This window comes from Chroicocephalus ridibundus, chromosome 2 (genome assembly GCF_963924245.1).
Source record: "Chroicocephalus ridibundus chromosome 2, bChrRid1.1, whole genome shotgun sequence".
In the NCBI taxonomy this organism is placed as follows: Eukaryota; Metazoa; Chordata; class Aves; order Charadriiformes; family Laridae; genus Chroicocephalus; species Chroicocephalus ridibundus.
Genome location: NC_086285.1, coordinates 39,133,082 through 39,145,303, shown reverse-complemented (window position 1 = coordinate 39,145,303; position 12,222 = coordinate 39,133,082). Strand labels below are relative to the sequence as shown.

The following is a 12,222-nucleotide window of genomic DNA, read 5'->3' as shown; positions in this document are numbered from 1 at the left end:
CCTTTTTATATAAATAACCTTGAAGCAAGAGCATTATCATAGCAAGACCTTCACCAATAGCTCCTTAAATGCCTATTAGCAGACTGTATATATGATATGAACTACAATAACATTGCTACAATTCTGCTCAGCTATTCCAAAATGGAATTCAGGCCAGAACTAACAATTACCCTAATGCACTGTGTTGGTTAATTGAAGGAATTTATGACATAAGGTAAATGTCAGAGTTCAAAGCCAAGCGTGTGTGTGTGAGAGAGAGAGAGAATGTATGCAGGTAGGGTTGTCGTCAGCCGGAGCACTAAATATAAGCCTCTGTGATTTTACAACTGGGAAAATATCCAGAAATCCTTTCTAAGCAATAAATTATATGCTTGTGGGACAGCAATGATATACAAGCAAAGCAGCACCTGTAATGAGCCTGCAACCATCACTGAGACCTGGGAACATTAATGCTAATTAATCTGGGAGGGAAGAGTAAGAATGTGGTGATAATGCTAGAAAGTCTCCCAGCGTACCCACCTTGTCTTCCACCTGAATAAGAACACAGACTATTAATGAGAAGACTATTTTTTTCCCCACTAGCTTCCTGGAAAGTATGTGCTTGTCAAAAGTAGTTCACAGGGTCATGGTACAATAATTTTCACCAGTCATTACTGCTTCTGTCAGCTCGGCGACAACAACTACACTGTGAACTTGGAAGTGCGTTTAAAAAAAATAACGATGAAAGCATGCCTTGATCAATGTTGACTCATCAGTTGCTTAGTATATGCAAAAAATATTATCATCCTTAATTGTCTCTGTGATACTGCACTCTGAGAGGAATATCCCTCAAAGGAAACCCTTGGGAGAAAATGCTGCTCTCAGCTTTTATGAGACTAATGTGGCTTGGACTGAATTGATCAAACTCACATTCCACAGAGCAGCTTAAAGTGCCCATTTAGCATTATTCCCAGTTGGCGGTTTGCTCTGTCTGGTTTATAGATATAGTATATAGTAAAATGTTTTCCTTGTTTTTTGTTTATCCTACATTTTAGCCTATATTAATATTTAAATGGACTTGGAAAAACCAACTTCCCTTTGATGACAACGGGGAAGTTTTATGGATCTAAAGTGAGGTAAAGGCAAACTTTGGGATTTATTCTTCCATCTTCTACCTGATACGTATTGGCTTTCTCATTATAGCTCCTGGCTATGCACAGGTTGGTGTAAAGTGCCACATGAGACAATGGCATTGTACGATTTGGTGAAGAACTCTCTAGTCCAAGGGCTTTAATCCAGCAAAGCACTTTAGTAAGTGACTAACTTTCAACAACAAAAGCAGTCTGCACGTCCTTTAGTGCTCTGTGCCTGCTCTGCACTTTAAGGTCCCAGGGTGGCTGGGTGGATGAGAAGAGCACAGAACCTTGCTCATGGTCAACAAGGTATGTCTTCATGGCAGAGATTGCCTGGCAAACCCCCCTCTCCTAGGTCACCTAGAAGATGCTCTCTGCCCAGCCTCTTCACAAGAGGCCTCTGTGCTCTCAGTGCATGCAGGGCTCAGTTTACAAGCCTCTGGCACATGAATTTCATGCCTTGGATTGCTTGGACAAGCGAGGCGATTGATGCAGGCTCTTCGGCTCATGTGGCGAATGGCTGTCCATGAGGTCAATCTGCTGGCTGGTCCCTCTATGCACTCCTTGCATGCCCTAGGAGTGGCACAAGGAATACGTCTGGTAGTAAAACCCTGTTGGTATGGAGCAGGGGGCCAGTCTTGGCAACAGTTCCTCACTGAAAGGCTTCTCCAACAGTGAGACAGCTCAGGCAGGGCCAGCCCAGAGCGCAGCAAGAGCTGCAGTCCTCTACTCCAAAAATGCGAGGTCCTGGCACCTCCATGGAGCCTGGGGTGCAGGCAGACGGGAGCTCTGCTTGAGGGATTTCATGAGTATGGACAGCAGAGACTGTGATCTCAAAATATGGAAAAGAAGCTATACTAGCCTATATTAGGGTCTGTGTATAAACCTTTTCATAGCACGTATTGTTTTCACTCCTACACTAGATAAGTCCATTAGACGCTACATCTGCTACCGGAGGGTATATTATTTAAAGGGCTCCAATGCATATCCAATACCTAGGATGCTATTTTATACAGACTATAGCCAGGGAAATAGCTTTTACTATAAAAGGGTTTTGCTAGAAACTGGGGCATATGCAGTTAGCTTTCAGTTCACAAATTTCTTCTTATGGAGGGCAGGAGAGTTTGCTGTAGGGTAATCAACAGCTTAGGCCAGAAGGGACTAGTCTGGTCTCATGCGTAACACAAACCATAGAACGCCCCTCTCTTAATTCCTGTGCAAAATTCATTAGCAGCGTTTGGCGCTAGAAAAAAAACCAGTTATAATGTTAAATTTTCCAATAGTGGAAAATCCACTACAGCCCTCGTTAATGTTTACTTACCTTCACTGATAAGCAAAAATGCCTTAGCCAATTTGTAGTCTGAACTCGTCTGGTTTCAACCTGCATCTACGGAGTCTTATTATACCTTTCTGTTCCAGAAGTGCGCTTATATATGAAACTGCAACATTAGCTAGAAAGAAAGAAAAAATCGCAGGGGTCATATTCCATGGGAAATTAAGGTTCAGGCAGATAATGATGATGCTCCTTCAGTGAATACATGCAGCAATGCATGTCACCTTGCAGAACATAGCCAAGAGCTTTATTTTGGGGGGTAATATATGTCAATCTTCTGGGACAGGAATTACATCTCTACCCAAAGTCTAACGTCAATTATAGTCACTGTCTTTTAAGATGTTGAGACTACAAAAAGGGTCAACATATGAAATATTCATGCTGACATTTCCTTATAGCACATCCTTTCCTGGCTCAGCCTTTTCCTTAGCAATACACTCTGTATCGTACTGTGCTCCCCCGCTGCCCCTCTTCCCCTAAGCCCTGTCAATTCACCCGGCCTTGAGGCTCCTTTCGTCTCTTTCCAGGAGAAACTCTATGACATTTTTTACGCTACTGCTCTGCCTGGATTGCTCTCAGCCCGCGCGATCTGTAACCTCTCCGTGTTTCTAAGCCTGTGTGATTCTCTCCATCAGCTGCCGCCGCCCAGCACTATCCTGCCCCCCCATTCTTCGTATGGTTTCATACCTCACTGCATCCCATTATTAAAAAAAATTTAGCAATAAGCACTTTACAGAACATGTTGTACACCAAAGTGGGGTGAAAAACAAAGATCCTTACAGTTTACAGTAAGAGAAGTTATCACAAAGCTTACTTGTGATCACTCCGCAACCTTTCATTGACTCTCTGTTAAAACTGATGCCGTGTTTTTAACATACATCAACTTACATGTAAGAGCAAAAGGTTAATTTCACATGCAAATGTTTTCATTTAGAGATGTCTAAAACATTTCCTTGTATGAACGTTTTCTTTCAACATAGTTGCATGGGAAATTAATTTATGTAAATCTTTCTCTGCAATATCTTTCCCTTTTAATAAATTGGCATTTTCCAACAAATATAACACAGCACATTACAACAAAAATAATTGACAAAGTATCTTCCAATCTGATTATGCCTAATTATGATTAACAAACTCATGCTGCAGGGTTTTTATTTTTTCCTTTGTCTGCTAAACACCATGTGTGCTTCTGGTGATAGATAAATAACAGCATGCTGAATGAGATGTGATTGCCAGTTCACATGGCAGTTCCTCATTTTAAAGTAGTTCATTTCCTAATGTAACCTTGGGTGTCTTATAATGCTGTCCGTCACTACGGTATTTTGAGCACTTCCTTTAAAATCACAATATAAGGAGCATTTTCTGAGTGTCTCGCACTTCTCCGTTTTTGAGGTCGAAACTTTGCGGAAGAGGGTGGCAAAGACGTTGCTAGTGATAGTTGTTGCCCGCACCACACATTTCCTCTTCTCTCCCGCTGGATTTTTCGTAGAAGGAAATTACCCCAAATTCTTCTGAAGATAGAACTGTCATCTTTTTAGTTGCATTCACTCAAGCCCGGGATTTGGAGGGGTTGTAAATCAGGGCGTGTTTATCTGGGGAGGGTTATGGAGTCAGACCTGGCTTTAAAAGTTGCTCCTTCTCTTTGACGGTTGCTCTGGACTAGCTCTTACATGAGTATTTGTGAGGTGATATCCTGATAGCGAGAAGGGCTGATCTGATGTGTTTAAAAAAGCAGTACTTGGGCAGCCTGCCCAGCCTCAAAGGTCTGCCCTTCCTACACGCCGTGGGTGAGAGGACAAATTCCACGTTAATCACCAAAAGTGCAGATGTAATAATTGGGGTGACTGGAAAAGTGGGTGCGTGCCACAGAGCCAGGAAAACCCGGCTTCCAGTGTCCGCTCAGCCATTACACTGATGGATGCCTGTGAGCAAGAGCCTCGCTGCGTCGCACCTTTGCTTCCTCGCATCCTCCCTAAGCCTCCAAGACACACTGAGATCATCCCCTCCTCAGGGAAGGCGCTGCTTTACGTTCTCTATTGCTAGGAAGATGGTGCCCTGGTTGCGGTAGGGTCTTTGAGGTGCTGCTGAAATAAAAATAATTAAAAACAAAACAACAGCCTCGAGCACACCGAAGCGATAAAGCAAGTTTGTTCAGAACAAGTTGTCTCACAGAGGGATATAGGGATTGTTTGCATTACCCCCAGGTAAAGCACCGAGCGCTTGCATCCTCTGTGCAGAAAAACAAACTGACCCAAATTCTATAAAATTCCTTTCCTTCAAGTGGCCCCAGCTGACAGCAGAGCCATGTGCCACCACTGAAGGCAGCGGCATCAGCAGTCCCTTCTTCCCCAGCTTATGGGGCAGCCCCCGACCTGTCGCTCGCTCCCTTCCCAGCGCCATGGGGCTCTTGGCAGGAGAGCTGATGTGCAGCGGTGGGGCAGCAGGAGCCGGCCAGGCTCTCTGGCCAGCAGGCACTGCTGCTCTGCCCTCTGCCAGGAGGCCTGCCCCAGCTCAGGCACGTGCCACTGCTCTGATCTCGGCTCCGGCAATGCTGATTTACAGTTTTCCTCCTGAGCTGCTATGCCTCAGACAAACTTCGACGTGAACTTGGGACCTGAACACATCCTCGTTGAGCTTTACTTCTTCTAGTTAGCTGTAGCAACGCCCCATGAGTCACCTGCGCTAGCTGTGTTTGCTCTCGCACACGTCTGTGCCAGAGCAAAGCCAAATCACATATGTACACCAGGTATTTTGCATACAAGAGGTACACTGGAAGATGCAGCCAAATGGCCTATCACCGACAGGGCAAGGGGAACCCAAACAGCCTGCGTGAGTCATTCTTTATCAGGAAGCAGATTTGCTTTCCCTTCCAAGGTACTCACCGTAGTAAAAAGGGAAAGCTGCAGCCCGTGATGCTAGCTAGCCCTCTGGTAAAGCCTCTGAGCTGGTGGCACTTCGGTGGCTTTAGAAACAGTTGTAGGGCTCTTCCCATCACTGCAGAGGCTGCCTCCTGCCCAGGAGCAGACGTGTGTTAATTAAGCCAGCAAAGCTGTGCAAGCCGAGCTGTCAGACTCTTATAAACTGCCTCGTCTGATCCTCTCAACAAAGGGATCGTCTCAGCACCGTCGGGCTTCAGTCGGTTCATGATGAACAAAGTGCTCCTTCGCATTCAGAAGGCGCTCGACTCCACAGCTTTGCTGGTTCTGCAGACAGGTTTCTAACATTTCCAACTGAATTTGTCTCAGGATTACAAACAAGCGAGGGGCAGTTGCAAAGTCCGTAAATTCCCTTGCAATTTCTGGGGTTTATCTGTGTATTAGCTCAGGTTTTTAACTAGTGGCAATTCTCAAAATTGTCAGATCTCAATATCAGAAACAAGAAACGGAAAACCAGAGAAACTACCTCTAGCAAATGACCTTAAGTGACCTTCCGTCTTATGGTGACCAGAAATGAACAGTTTTTTCTTTCAAAATCTTCTCCAGTCCTTTCTGTTTTGTCGCTATTGATGTGTAATCAACAGCTCTGTCACTCAAGCTTTTCACTTAGAGACACCTTTGAATCTTCATTTTTGCTTTCTCGGTACATCCAAGAACTACCTGAAAGTATTTAACGCTTGTAAGTACCCTCTTATAACAGAAAATTAAAATGCTATAAGGTGATCAGGCAGAGATCCAGCTGGCTCAGTGTCTCATTTCTGACTGTTGGCAATAATGCAAGCCAAGGGAGGAGCATAATAGGGCAACCATATAGCAGTGCTTCCCCAAAACACTCACATAGGCGCCAGCGATGCGCTGTGCAGGGACTTCTTGACCCACACACAGCGCCTTTGCAAAGACTAGCTCTTTATGGCTATTCTTCTGCATTTATTAAATTACTTGGGAACTCAGTGAACAAACGTTAGTGTCCTATTGTCCTGTGACAGAGAATTTTTTCTGGTTTGTGGCACACATCTGTGAAAGTAATTCTAATACAATTTTTATTTTTAAAGAGGACTCCTTTAACAGTTTATTAACATTGGTACCCAGACTAGAAGGTACTGCATTAGAGACCCGAATCCTTGAAAGGTAGCCACCTGATTCCCTTGCCATCCCCAGGCAGCGTGTGACCAGGAGTCGGGTAAAAAGTACATGAATATGGGACTTTGGGTTCAGGAAGGCAGTAGTGCATGAACAGCTGCCAGCAACCAGATGTCAAAAGTTGTAAGGAAATTGTTGAAAGCCAGTCAAGAAGGAGAACTCAGGAGACATTTGAGTTGACTTTTAATGAAGATTGGGTCTTTGGAACACAAGGGTGGGAAAAGCAGATGGGCACAAGGCGAAATCTTGGGACTCACTAGCCTGACAGGGTGAGAGATTTGTCAATCTGCAGAAAATGGATCCTGCATAATATGAACCGACTTTGCTTTATTGAAACTGTTGAACTGTTGATATACTGAAACATTGAACTATCAGAGGCCACCATAGTTGAATAATACACTGCTGCTTGCAAGGAAGACCTCCAGACAGTGATATTACAGTTGGCCTTCCCAACTGCACTTCCTTCCAAAGAAAAGTACAGGGAGAAATAAGTGGTGTTACAGAAAAGGCAGGAGAAAATACAGCAGAGAAGCTGTGGTGGCAAATGTTTGGCCTGCACATAGAGTAACAGTGACCACGGTAGGGATTTCCAGGGGGAGGAGATACCAAGGAATAAAATGGCAGCAGAGTGAAGTGGCCTAGAAGCACTCACTGATGTGTTTGAAAGGACTGCCTTGCATCAAGGACAAGAAAGGTCTTGGTTAAAGTGACGCAGGTGGCACCCAGTATCCTAGATAGCTGTATGTGTTTGGACTACTCTGGTTGGAAGAGACAATATCAAAGATATTTGGAGGGAGCAGGAGGACAGGCTGGGTGGAAAACCAGCAGTACTGTCCGAGAAGTTGTGAAACTGAGAAATGGCTAATGTTAGATAAAGCCTTTGGGATGAGGAGGTACTTGAACCCCATGGATCATGAGTGACTGAGAGAGAAGGAAAGGGACAGGGCAGCCAAATCCTGGACCCAGAGACCTCTGTGATATGAAAGCATTCACGCTTGAGAATCAGAGATGCTGTGTCAAAATAATGGACACCAACTTTGGGAAAGAGGTATATAAACTGAGGGGACAGAGTTCACTATGAGGTGCCTCCTTGGAGGCTCAGCAATAGATCCTCAAATGAGGATAAAGGCAGAAGCAAAGGAGCAGGCATGAGGAGTCAGATTAAGTGCACTGCTGTGCTTGCTGTTGCCCAGCTCCCTCCACAAGAGGAAGGAACAACCCTAGAAGGACATGCCCTTTCCCAGAAATAACCATTTCTCAGGAATTAGAGAATGGGGAAACTGGAAGGACCACAGCCCAGGTGGGAGGAGAAGCGTGGGGCCTCCAGGTGCAGGGAGAGCAGGGGGAGAGAGCCCACCCCAGCCCAAGCAGGAGGTAGGCTCCAGCCTCTGGCAACTGCCCTGTATAGAAGAATCAAAGTAAAGCATAAGCCCAGATCAGAGGTTGGCAGGGGAGTACCTCCGTGTGGTAAACAGTCATATGATGCAGCACAGAATCACACAGAATCACAGCACGTTTGAGTCGAGCAAATTCCTGATAGAAAAACTTGCCCTATACCTTACAGAAATCGGTTTAGACGGGGGACAAAATAATCAGATCTAAACCAGCCTGCTTTAGGGTACAGATAAAATCGACAGTTCTTGTTTCTTTGAGAAGCAGTTTTGCTAGTGGCTCTCCCAAAACGAGTTCATTATCTCGTACCTTCGTTGGTGTCGTAATCAGGTTGTGAAGCTGTTTGCTTTACCTCCATTTCAATTTCTTAGAATTAGTCTCTCAAATGTTTTATATACAAGTTCAAAGACTAGACGATGCTAGCAGCACACAGTTCACATCAAGTACAGTCTTGCTTGTTTTATTGCAACTGATAACAATCTCATTCCAAAGAGTGGAAACACTATTTCTGACTAATCAGGTCACACGAGATAACTTGCATGCTTCATTCAATATACAATGATTACAGTTAAGCATTACCCCATACAGAGAATATATCCAGCAAACTCATTCAATCCTTTTAATTGTGCCTATAAAAGTGTGTAATGTCCTCATATAGTTGACGCATTGTCATGACCATGGGGCTCTGAAGGAGAGAGATTCTATTCTTGCAAACTGCTAATTGCCACAATATACCATAGCTGTTGCCATAAGTGATAAATTCCTGAAACTACCTCCCTGGGATTTGCTCTTCTGTATGTTGCACTGTAAAAATCAACTGAATGGCACTGTATATGTTTGGGGAAGGGGGCACGCTAAATGAGTCACATTTTACTTTTCTCCTCCAAAAAGAATTGCAGACAATACTACATAAGACTGCAATACTGTGTCAATACTGTCGCTGCCACTTGAGTAATGTATTTTTGCAGATAAAAGGAGTCTGTTTAGCAGGGTTTCAACATTTCTGGATGTGCGCTACAAGGACAAATCAAAAGGGCTGAGTCCTTCCAAAGTTCCTAGGTCATTTCCACTATGCTCTGCTTCTATGATTGCTTTAGCTCTTTGATGCCAAAAAATTTCACAATTCTTCCAAAACTTTCTGCCAGTCATGTTGTTTGTTCTTCTAACTCCAAGTTGATATAATAAATATTTTTCTTCATTTCTGCATAGAAAGAAAAAAAATGTATAAGACCTTGTTTATACCCAAGAATGGTAATTAGTCGCACTCTGCCAGACGTGTAAACCCATTGACTGGAAAGAGAAAAATACAGTCAGAAATAACTGACATATGAAGCAACAGCTTTGTCTTTGTGGAGGCGCATACAACCACCCCTCACAATTTTAAAGCTCACTTTTACATAGTTGACTGTTCAAAGCAGCTTGCACAGAATATTTTGGTTTTGCTCGTCTACTGAGCGGACTTGTGAAAACCGGTCCTGATTCTGGCATGGTGAAAACTCTTTATTGACCCAATAGAAATGCAGTTTATTGCTGATAAGACACCACGAAGCTGGACATATAAAAGAGTTTGTTGACTAGGACGGTCTCGTAATACTTGGCAGAAATGTAATTTCTTACCTGGCTATGGTAGTAATAAGCTTCACACTTCATAGCAACGCTAAATTATCTCTTTTTGTTAAAAGGAAATTTTGTTAGAGGGAATACAGTCATTTTTGATAGATTTCATTTTTACGTGCTCCCTTCTCCTCACCTGTTTTTCCCATTTTGCAGGTAAACACACACGCACAAAACCAAAATAGGAAGAAAGTATGACAAATTGATTGCACGATGACAGATTTATCTCTGGTGGGTTGCTTGTAATCATGTGAAAGTCATCTTAATGAGAAAACACACACATCCAGCCACACCTTGCATTTTGCATAATCACATGTTGGCGTTTTTATAAATTTGTGTGCTCATGCTTTTTTTTCCCTCTTCATATTGCTTTCCTCAGCATTCGAGCCCTGGTGAGGAAATACATGACACTGGCTGCTGGACTCCAGAGGCCCTTTCGGAACATGGTAAGTAGGTCCAAGCCGATGTGCAGCAGCCCCACACATCAACAGCACTGTTGTATAGCTGATTCCTCCATAGCATCTGTCAGTTCTACACATGCGTTGGCATCTTTGCTGCCAAAAACCTTTCAAGCGTGGATCACCCCCATTCCTTAATCACGGTTATGGTTTGCAGTTCAGGAGCTATGGATGGACAGTGAAACTCCACTAGGATGCCACAACATTCAGAGAAGGATATTGTGAGGATACTGTAAGAGGATAATTGTACTCTGCTTTGTCTCCCAGTTGAAGCCCTCTAGTCCTCTTACATTGCAGAGAAGTGGCATAAAGAAGAATAGATGAGGTTGGTAAATGGCCTGGGACAATGCTTAAAAATGCCAGTCAAGGTGCGGGAGAAAAGGGGTTACCACCTTAGTGCTGTGCCTCTAATTTTCTTTAGGATTTCTACACACTAGATCTGCCGAGGAAAGGAGACACCTTCTCCAAGCAGGAACTGCCTGTGAGCCTTTTCTGCCCATTCTGGTTCAAGGAGACAGGATCAATGTGATTTTTTCAGGAAGAAAATACCCGAGTGTGCATCCCCAGTTGCTGGATTTTATTGCTTCTGCTGTGCTAAACATCCAATTCTCCACCAAAAAGGCGCGTCTTTTCTCATGAGAGGAATAAGCTTTAAACTACACTTCAGTATGGAAGCAAACAGTAGATTGGTAAAATTAAGCTACTGAAGACTTTTCCCAGTCCCTAAAACTGTATCATCAAACCCTACGGTGCTGGTCCTGCTTAGTTTGACTCTACGTGTCAGTCTTAAGCACTAACAAGTTATTCTAATACTGCTATGGACCAAATATGAATGAGGCATCCTTGTACAAACAAGAAGTCATAGGCAGTCTCTGAACTGCCCAGCTTGAAATAGAGGTAGATCAGACATAAATGGGGTAGGGAAAGTGGTATAATACATAAGCAAAGAGGTTCACTGGAGTGATGGCAAAAAATGAGGATGTTTGCTCCACCCGTGTTCTTCCCCTCTCTTTTGTGATGGGTTGAATTAGGAGAAAATCAGATAAACAGCAAGAAAATTGTGAAATGAGGATGAGTCTAAACAGAAAGGGTGAAAGAAGGGAAAAGAACAGATCGATGAACGAGTGATATAGAGACGAAGCAATCACGAGAGAGGCAGCAACAGAAGGAGCCAGCACACAGCAGAGAAAGAGTGATACAAAAGTAAAATGTCTTCTGAGCACGCAGAAAGCATTGCTTTGGCTGCTCTCACTGGCTGGAGTCTCAGGCTGGCTTCTCCTGGCAGTTTTCCTCTAAGACTCAATGGTGCAGGGAGAAGAGGCACACCCAAGTCTCTCTGCCCTAGAAATTGTGTCCATACATGCTGAGGAAAGGCAGAGGGTAGACTGAGGTGCCTCAGTTTTGGACCAGGGTATATAGATGTATAAAGCAAACAAAACTTTGAATCAGTTTCCTCTACGGAGTTGTGCTTAAAAGACAGCAAATTTAAAAATAAATAAAACCCTACTTCACACTACATAAAGGACAGACTTTTAAATTAAAAAAAAAAAAAAGCATTGAATATTAATCAATTCACCAAAATTTGTGTGTTGGAAAGTAGGTAATAGACCCCTGGGGAGGTTAACAGTCTGACACAGGCTGGGACAACAGGCAGCCTGGAAAACTTTCTAGCTCTATTAGGTCCTCAGCCCCAGGCTACCCATGACTTTGAGCCCAGGGTATCCAGTTAAGCCAAAGAAATAACTTGACCAGTGAGCCAGAGAAAGGAACCAAGAAGCAGCTGAGATGGCAAAAGCATATTTCTGCCTCTTCCTCCATTTTAATTTTTGTTTCCTGCTCCTTTTTTTTCCCCTCCTCATTTGGTACGTGCCTCTTGCTTGAAGAGTTTAGCCTTGCTGTCCAAGATTAAATCTTTTTCCAACAGAGATGGGAACCCATGAGAAGAAATGATAAACAAGAAAAAATAATCATTGCTTCAGCTGGATTAGTATATGTTATGCAATGGCTGATCTAACTATGTTATATCCTGGCCTTTCTTCAGCCCTGACACTGAAGGTAAATGCTAAATCTTTGAAAATCTGAAATGCTGAATCTTTGGAAATCTTTAAAATCTCTGGTACCAGATCAGTAAGGCTGTATGTACAGTCATGGTGCTCTCCAAAGCTGCTTGGTCTTCTTGAGAAAGGTTACACTGTGCAATGTCAACGTGGTTCAGAAGTTGTCAGCTCAAAGAAAAG

General features: G+C 43.5%; 1 long non-coding RNA gene across 4 annotated transcripts in view; it reads left to right on the top strand.

Moving 5' to 3' along the window:
- Positions 1 to 12,222, top strand: part of LOC134511342 (uncharacterized) — an 83,450-nt gene that overhangs the window by 59,796 nt on the left and 11,432 nt on the right. For 3 of the 4 annotated variants that reach the window (XR_010069859.1, XR_010069860.1, XR_010069858.1), the window contains exons 4-5: positions 9,907 to 9,973; positions 10,407 to 11,076. This is a non-coding gene — a long non-coding RNA (uncharacterized LOC134511342). Of the gene's footprint in view, positions 1 to 9,906; positions 9,974 to 10,406; positions 11,077 to 12,222 lie in introns of those variants that run through there. The other variant, XR_010069861.1, reaches the window with a different exon arrangement.